Raw genomic sequence first — 6,550 nt, forward strand, 5'->3', positions numbered from 1 at the left:
GGGCTGATCTCCTTCAGAATGGACTGGTTGGATCTCCTTGCAGTCCAAGGGACCCTCAAGAGTCTTCTCCAACACCACAGTTCAAAAGCATCAATTCTTTGGCGCTCAGCCTTCTTCACAGTCCAACTCTCACATCCATACATGACCACAGGAAAAACCATAGCCTTGACTAGACAGACCTTTGTTGGCAAAGTAATGTCTCTGCTTTTGAATATGCTATCTAGGTTGGTCATAACTTTCCTTCCAAGGAGTAAGTGTCTTTTAATTTCATGGCTGCAGTCACCATCTGCAGTGATTTTGGAGCCCCCAAAAATAAAGTCTGACATTATTTCCACTGTTTCCCCATCTATTTCCCATGAAGTGATGGGACAGGATGCCATGATCTTGGGTACCCATTAAAAGCAGCTCAATAAAAAGCTTGAGGGATATTCAAAATCTTAATATTTGTAAGAAAAATTCCTACAAACTTATACCCCAGGATGATTTAACCTCTAAAACACATTAAGAACTACTATAGGGCTGTAAGGTGACTCCTTAACATTTAACAAAGAAAATCGTTCTTCAGTTTCTAGAGCTAACTCATTTTCTCTGCCTTCTGTGCTTAATAATGTCTCAAACTTTTTGATTCAAATCTGATAGAATATTTGATGTAATGGAGAAATAAAGGATTAAAATTCTTTTCATAATATTTGTACCTAGGAGCTCATGTGTCACCATGGTGAGATTATGTTGTCAGGATATGACACAGAATGATTATGAAGTCATAGGCCCCTAAAACAAGCTGAGCCATTTTAAATCCAGCAGTTTCCTTGGGAGAGGAAACAGGACAACAAGGTCCTGGACATGAATCTCTTCATTTATGTCCTCCTTTTATCAATTTGGACAAGTAGTTGTTTAGATAGAAATGAAAGCAATGGATCTGCTACTGCAGGTATGTCCCTAACCTTAAAACCTAGAAATTATGATCTATTATGTTAAATGTATTCCAGTACTTAAACAAGCTAGCTGTGTATAAGAAATCTGCTGTTTATTCTACTTTACTATGAGTAGGTCTTCGAGAATTTCTACGACAACACCTGAAAGTTTTACTTCTGTGTAAACATTCCAAACATAGAAACATGAAGAGTACAGCCTTACTGTCCCCTTTCATTCCCCTTCCCCACCCAATCCACCAACCCCTGCCCCTCCCCCACCAGCCATACCAGAAAATTCTATGTGAATGAATCTAGCATGGTACCTAACACATAGTAGGTTTCAAGAACTGTGTTTTCTTGTCCCATCCCTTTTCCCACCATACACATTCACACACACATCAACACTCCAGTGCATTCACACATTCAAATACCTAGGTAATGGGTTGAACAAGCCACGACGTGGGGTAACCTAGATAATTATACTGATTAGCCAAAGACAGCTCCCAGATTTGGCTTGTAGACTGTGGCTGGCTGGGGAGGTGATAGAGGGAGGAAAATGACAGTGGTTATCATGCTTAAAGAAATAATTGATGATGAGATTTGACTTGGATCTACAGTAACAAACCCCCATCAAAATGGAAGCAAACTTGGTTCCCAAGCACAGGTTCTGATGATACATGTTCTTTCATAGTAACTACACATGCTGAATTCAAGCAGACCAAACTGCAGGAATTACGGCGACGTCTACTCATTATTATAATTGGTACCCTTATCACTGGCTATATGGTCACGTGTACCTGCTTTCTTCACTATAGCTGTGATAGCGAGGAAGCCCATAAAGCAACCAAGTAAGTCTTACACCTTTGAATAAAAGTACAAGGTTGTGGGGAGGCACGTGTTCTTCACTATACTCTATAACTGTGAGAGCGGGGAAGTCCCCAAAGCAGCAACATTAAGTCTTACACCTTTGAGCTAAAAATACAAAGTGGCGGGGTGTAGGGGTGAGGTGAGGAGATGGGTGTGCACGCGCATGAGGAACTGTACCTGCACACGCATGTGCACTCACACGTAAGCGGGTTCACTGTTGTTTTGTTACTTACCACTAACTTTAGACTTCAGAAGAGCTACCAACATCTTGTGGGCTGGATATGTTCACTTAAATGAAGCTCTTAAATTATCTCAAGTACATTATCAACTTTAGCCAAAACTATCCTATTCAGGGTTCACTTGAGCCCCAGGCTGCTAATTTCATTGTAAGTTGAGTCTATGAAAAGAGGGAATGACTATCTAAATAAGACAGAATCAAAACCTTCTCAGGGGAGAAGGAGTTGGGTCTCTGCATTCCAAAGATAGTAACACATTTTGGATAATCTATCATTTTGAGATGTAATAACATGAAAAATTTTCAACTGTGTTCAGTGATTCTAGTCCCTGGCTTTAATATAGGAGGATCAGGCTGGCACTTGGTATACTGGGTCTCTAAAAATTTCCCAATCCAAGGACTGGTGACTGAAATATACCACTGTTCTATTCCTTCAGTTTTAGAGTTAGCATGTGAGGATTAATATGTATGGTTACAAACCTTGATGGTGTAAATATGATAGGAAAACAATGAATTTGGTCTAAGACTTTTTTATGTGACAGGTTGTGACATTTGTGCCTCAGTTGCATATCAACTTGTGGCTTTTTTGTAAAAACTATAATTTCTGGATTAGATAAATTCTCTCTCTCCCTCTCAACAGTAGATTTGAAACAAGTTTGTGTCATTGCATATATAGACTATATGGTTATCCATTGTGGTTGAAACAGCAAAATTAAGAAAAAGAAAAAGCATTCAACACGAGTTCAACACTGTAACCTGACTCATAGTTTTCACCACACTCTGATTCTTACTGTGTTCAATTTTCCTGCTAGAGCCACAAAAAGACCACAAGTCTAAATTGACACAATAGCCCATATTTTCTGGTAACAGTAATCTTACTCCTCTGATTTAAATTGTCATATTCCAAATCCTCTGTATTTTCAGGGACAAGAAAGAAGATATCACCATCAAGGCATCCAGGTCATCTAAAATATCATTTACCTACTCCAAGTCACCAACTGCTGGTCTGGGCGATCCAGAAAGACAATCCGTGGTATCCAGAATAGATAAGTCATCTGGGCCCTCAAGTCCACAAAAAGTTCCTTCAAGTGCAGAAAAGTTAGTCAGGTGCTCGAGTCAAAAAAACCATCCAAGCCATCAGCTCCCAAAAAAGTGTTAGGATCACCCCCCTCCCAGGAAAAGTTGCATAGAACATGCAGTCCAAAAAAGGCACATAGGCAGGCTCATGCCCATAAGCTAGTCGGTCAGGTCAGTCCATCCTATCCAGAGAAGGCCATCAAGCCAACTTGGCCACCAAGTCTACAGTGTCGGGCCAAGCCAACCAAAACTCCTCTACCCTATCCAAAGAATCAGAGCTTCCCTGAGCAATCAAGTGTAGATAAACTGACCAAACGCCAGAGATATCTTAAACTAAAATGCCCAGCTAGTGCAGGTAGGGCAGAAATATTATCTAGACCTCAACCAGGGAAGTTTTGTCGATGCTACAAGGAAAAGTGCCTTGTTTGCAGAGCTGTTTCTGAGCCGTTCATCACTCATGTTTCAGACGCCAATAAAAAGCATGTTCCAGTTCCACTGTTTTCACGCGAATTGAAGCACTTTTACAAGTCATATAAAAAGAAACAACCCAAATACAACACACTGTATGGCAACATGAGTGACAGTGATATCACAACATACAACAGTGATGGTGAGAGTGACAGGGAGGTGATTATAATCTGCAATATAAAATGCAAGGAAGACATCTATAAAAACTCCCAAAATAATTAAGGGATCAAAAGAAAGACCACCCATGCAGAAGAAGCAAGCTTCTATGAACTATTATATGCTCACCATATTTAAGAACCTGGTAGACGAAAACTCCACTTGGTATCACTATTAAGATTAGACTTATATCCATCTCGAGGCAATTTATTTAAAAAATAGTACATAAATGTGTGACATAACAACTGATTTTGTTGTAATTATTATTGTATTTTAGAGGTATAAATCTCTTTGGGAGGTATCTTAGATCTACTTGGGCAAATTCTGGGAGATGGTGAGGGACAGGGAAACCCAGCCTGCTGCAGTCCACGGGGTCACAGAGTTGGACACGACTTGATGGTTGAACAACAACGTAGATCTGGTCACTTGGATGGGCTTCCCAGCTGGTGCAGTGGTAAAGAATCCACCTGCCAATGGAAGAGATGTGGGTTTGACCCCTGGGTTGGGAAGATCCTTTGGAGGAGGAAATAGCAACCCAGTCCAGTCGTCTTGCCTGGGAAATTCCATGGACCGAGGAGACTGAAGGGCTACAGTCGATGGGGTCGAAAAGAGTTGGACACAGGCACACGGTTAAATGTGAACCAGTCACACACACACACACACACACACAAATATAGAAAGGTATTGCAAGATGGATGCCCTGGGCTCCTCTTTCCCTTGGATTAACCCTCAAGTGAAGTCTCAACCCAACTATCTTTTAAATTTTGACAGAGTGTCCTCACAGTCTAAGACTGTCTTTCTCTGGTGCCCAGTGTGTGGCGGAAATGGCTCTGTGTGCTTGATTCTGGCTGCATTGGGGAAATTCCTGATAGTCATTTCCTTTTTTAAAACATATTTATTTGACCATGCCAGTTCTTAGTTGTGGCATGCAAACCCTTGGCTGCAGCATGTGATTCTCTGACCAGGGATAGAACCCAGACCCCCTGCATTGGGAGTGTGGAGTTTTAGCCACTGAACCACCAGGGAAGTCCCAATACTCATTTCTAATACCACTGCCTCTGATGACTGCTACCAAAGTAAGGGTCCAGGCTCCAGCCCCACTCTCAAGGTTTTTGATTCTTTTGGTTACCCTTCAAATTGATAAAAAGAGTTTGTCCTGTTGTGCATTCTCAGAATGGCCCAGATAGAGGTCGGATATCTACCCATTTTCTTCACAGGGTACCTTCTTACTTAGAATCCAGAGGGCTGGGAGGCCAGGGGAAAACCTTGGAGTTATATTTTCTAGCTTCCTCACTGATGAGAGGTTATCCCTGCCCACTTCCAAGAGCATGGTTCAGAAAAACAGGCAAAATCCTGCAGTCCCAGCCTATATTCTAGTACAGTGAAGTCAGTCCCCTGTCACATTCAGCAGGGTCAGTTAAATTCCATAGCTAGCATATATTGGATGTGTACTACTTGCCAGACATTGTACTAAGTCCCTTTATGTCCAGGATATCTGAAGGCCACCCTCCCCTCAATTTTACAGATTTAGAAAAAGGACTCACATGACTCAAAAGCAGATTATAGTCATGGCTGAGGTTTATTAGAGCAAAAATATACAAATCAAGAGCAACAGGAAAAAGACATCTTTTTGGGTGAATCAGAGAGTTTGGACATGCGCTTTTGAGTACTTGCCCCTCTGGGGCCACCTAGGACATTCTCTCTTCTCTAGCAACAAACTAGAGGCATGTGTGCAACATGGCTCTGCCCAGGGAAGCCTCAGCATCTGAGGCTTTTATTGAGAACAGGTCCCATAGGTACATCATGCTCCATAACCAGACATGGCAAGTGAAACTCAGGATCCCAACAATGACACCAGATGCACATTATCGATGTTGATGTTTGTGCCAAGCAATCAGGTGAACAAAACATGATCATCAACCAATTAACATTAGAACATTCACCCAGGGATGACCAATACTCAAATCATGGTTTCCAGTTCCCTTGACATACAAGGACCAAACAACCAGACCTGCTGTGTTAACACTTTCCTCACGTTCACATATTTTATTTAATCCCCAACAGTCCCCTATTATATGGACTGCCATATGAGTTAACCGATGCTCTGTAACATATAGTAAGATCACATCTAGCAATTGATTGAATCAAGATATGAATCTATGATTGACTTAAGTTCAAATTTTCATTATGCTGTACTGCCTTCTCACTTCCAGTTTCTGGGGTATGTGTTTATTCTCAGATCACCCAGTCCACTGGTATCAGCAAAGTCCTTACTTGACTTTTAATCAATCTGGACCATCCTCCTAACTTACCAGGAGCATATAAATATGTCTTGACTTCATTCACATCTGACTTCCCCATAACCTCTGCCTCCTCCACTGGTAGTATCCTGGTGGGGTCTGTAAGGTCATCATGAAATTCACAGATGGCATGATATATAAAAGTTTTAAGAGGTAGAAAATGCATTTGAAAAGCATTGTGGAAGCTACAGACTTGATTTCCTTCTGGTATTACATTTTTTGTGAAGATAAACTGCAAAGCGTTAGAATTGTTCTGGGATAGCCTGGTCTTTTTAAAATTCACAAATAGAAGCAAAAGTTCTGATGAAATTTTTATGGTTTAGTATGAAAAACAGTTCAAACAAAAAAGTAGGAGTATGAATGAACACCCATATAAACATTGCTCAGATTCAAGAATTATCATTACATGGCCAGTGTTGTTTCATTTAAACTACTATCCATTTCCCTCCCATTTATATTTCCAAAAAATAATAAATTTTAAAAATACATAAACACAATACTCCATGGGATCACAAAGAGTCAGATACAACTGA

The 6,550-nt window shown here is 40.8% G+C and overlaps 1 pseudogene; it reads left to right on the top strand.

Annotated features, from left to right (window-relative positions):
- The first annotated feature begins 804 nt into the window (after positions 1-804).
- Positions 805-4,003, top strand: LOC785249 (uncharacterized protein CXorf66 homolog; annotated as a pseudogene).
- The last annotated feature ends 2,547 nt before the right edge of the window (positions 4,004-6,550 follow it).

The sequence above is a fragment of the Bos taurus genome, unplaced genomic scaffold (assembly GCF_002263795.3).
Source record: "Bos taurus isolate L1 Dominette 01449 registration number 42190680 breed Hereford unplaced genomic scaffold, ARS-UCD2.0 Super-Scaffold_1723_ScbfJmS_2085, whole genome shotgun sequence".
In the NCBI taxonomy this organism is placed as follows: domain Eukaryota; kingdom Metazoa; phylum Chordata; class Mammalia; order Artiodactyla; family Bovidae; genus Bos; species Bos taurus.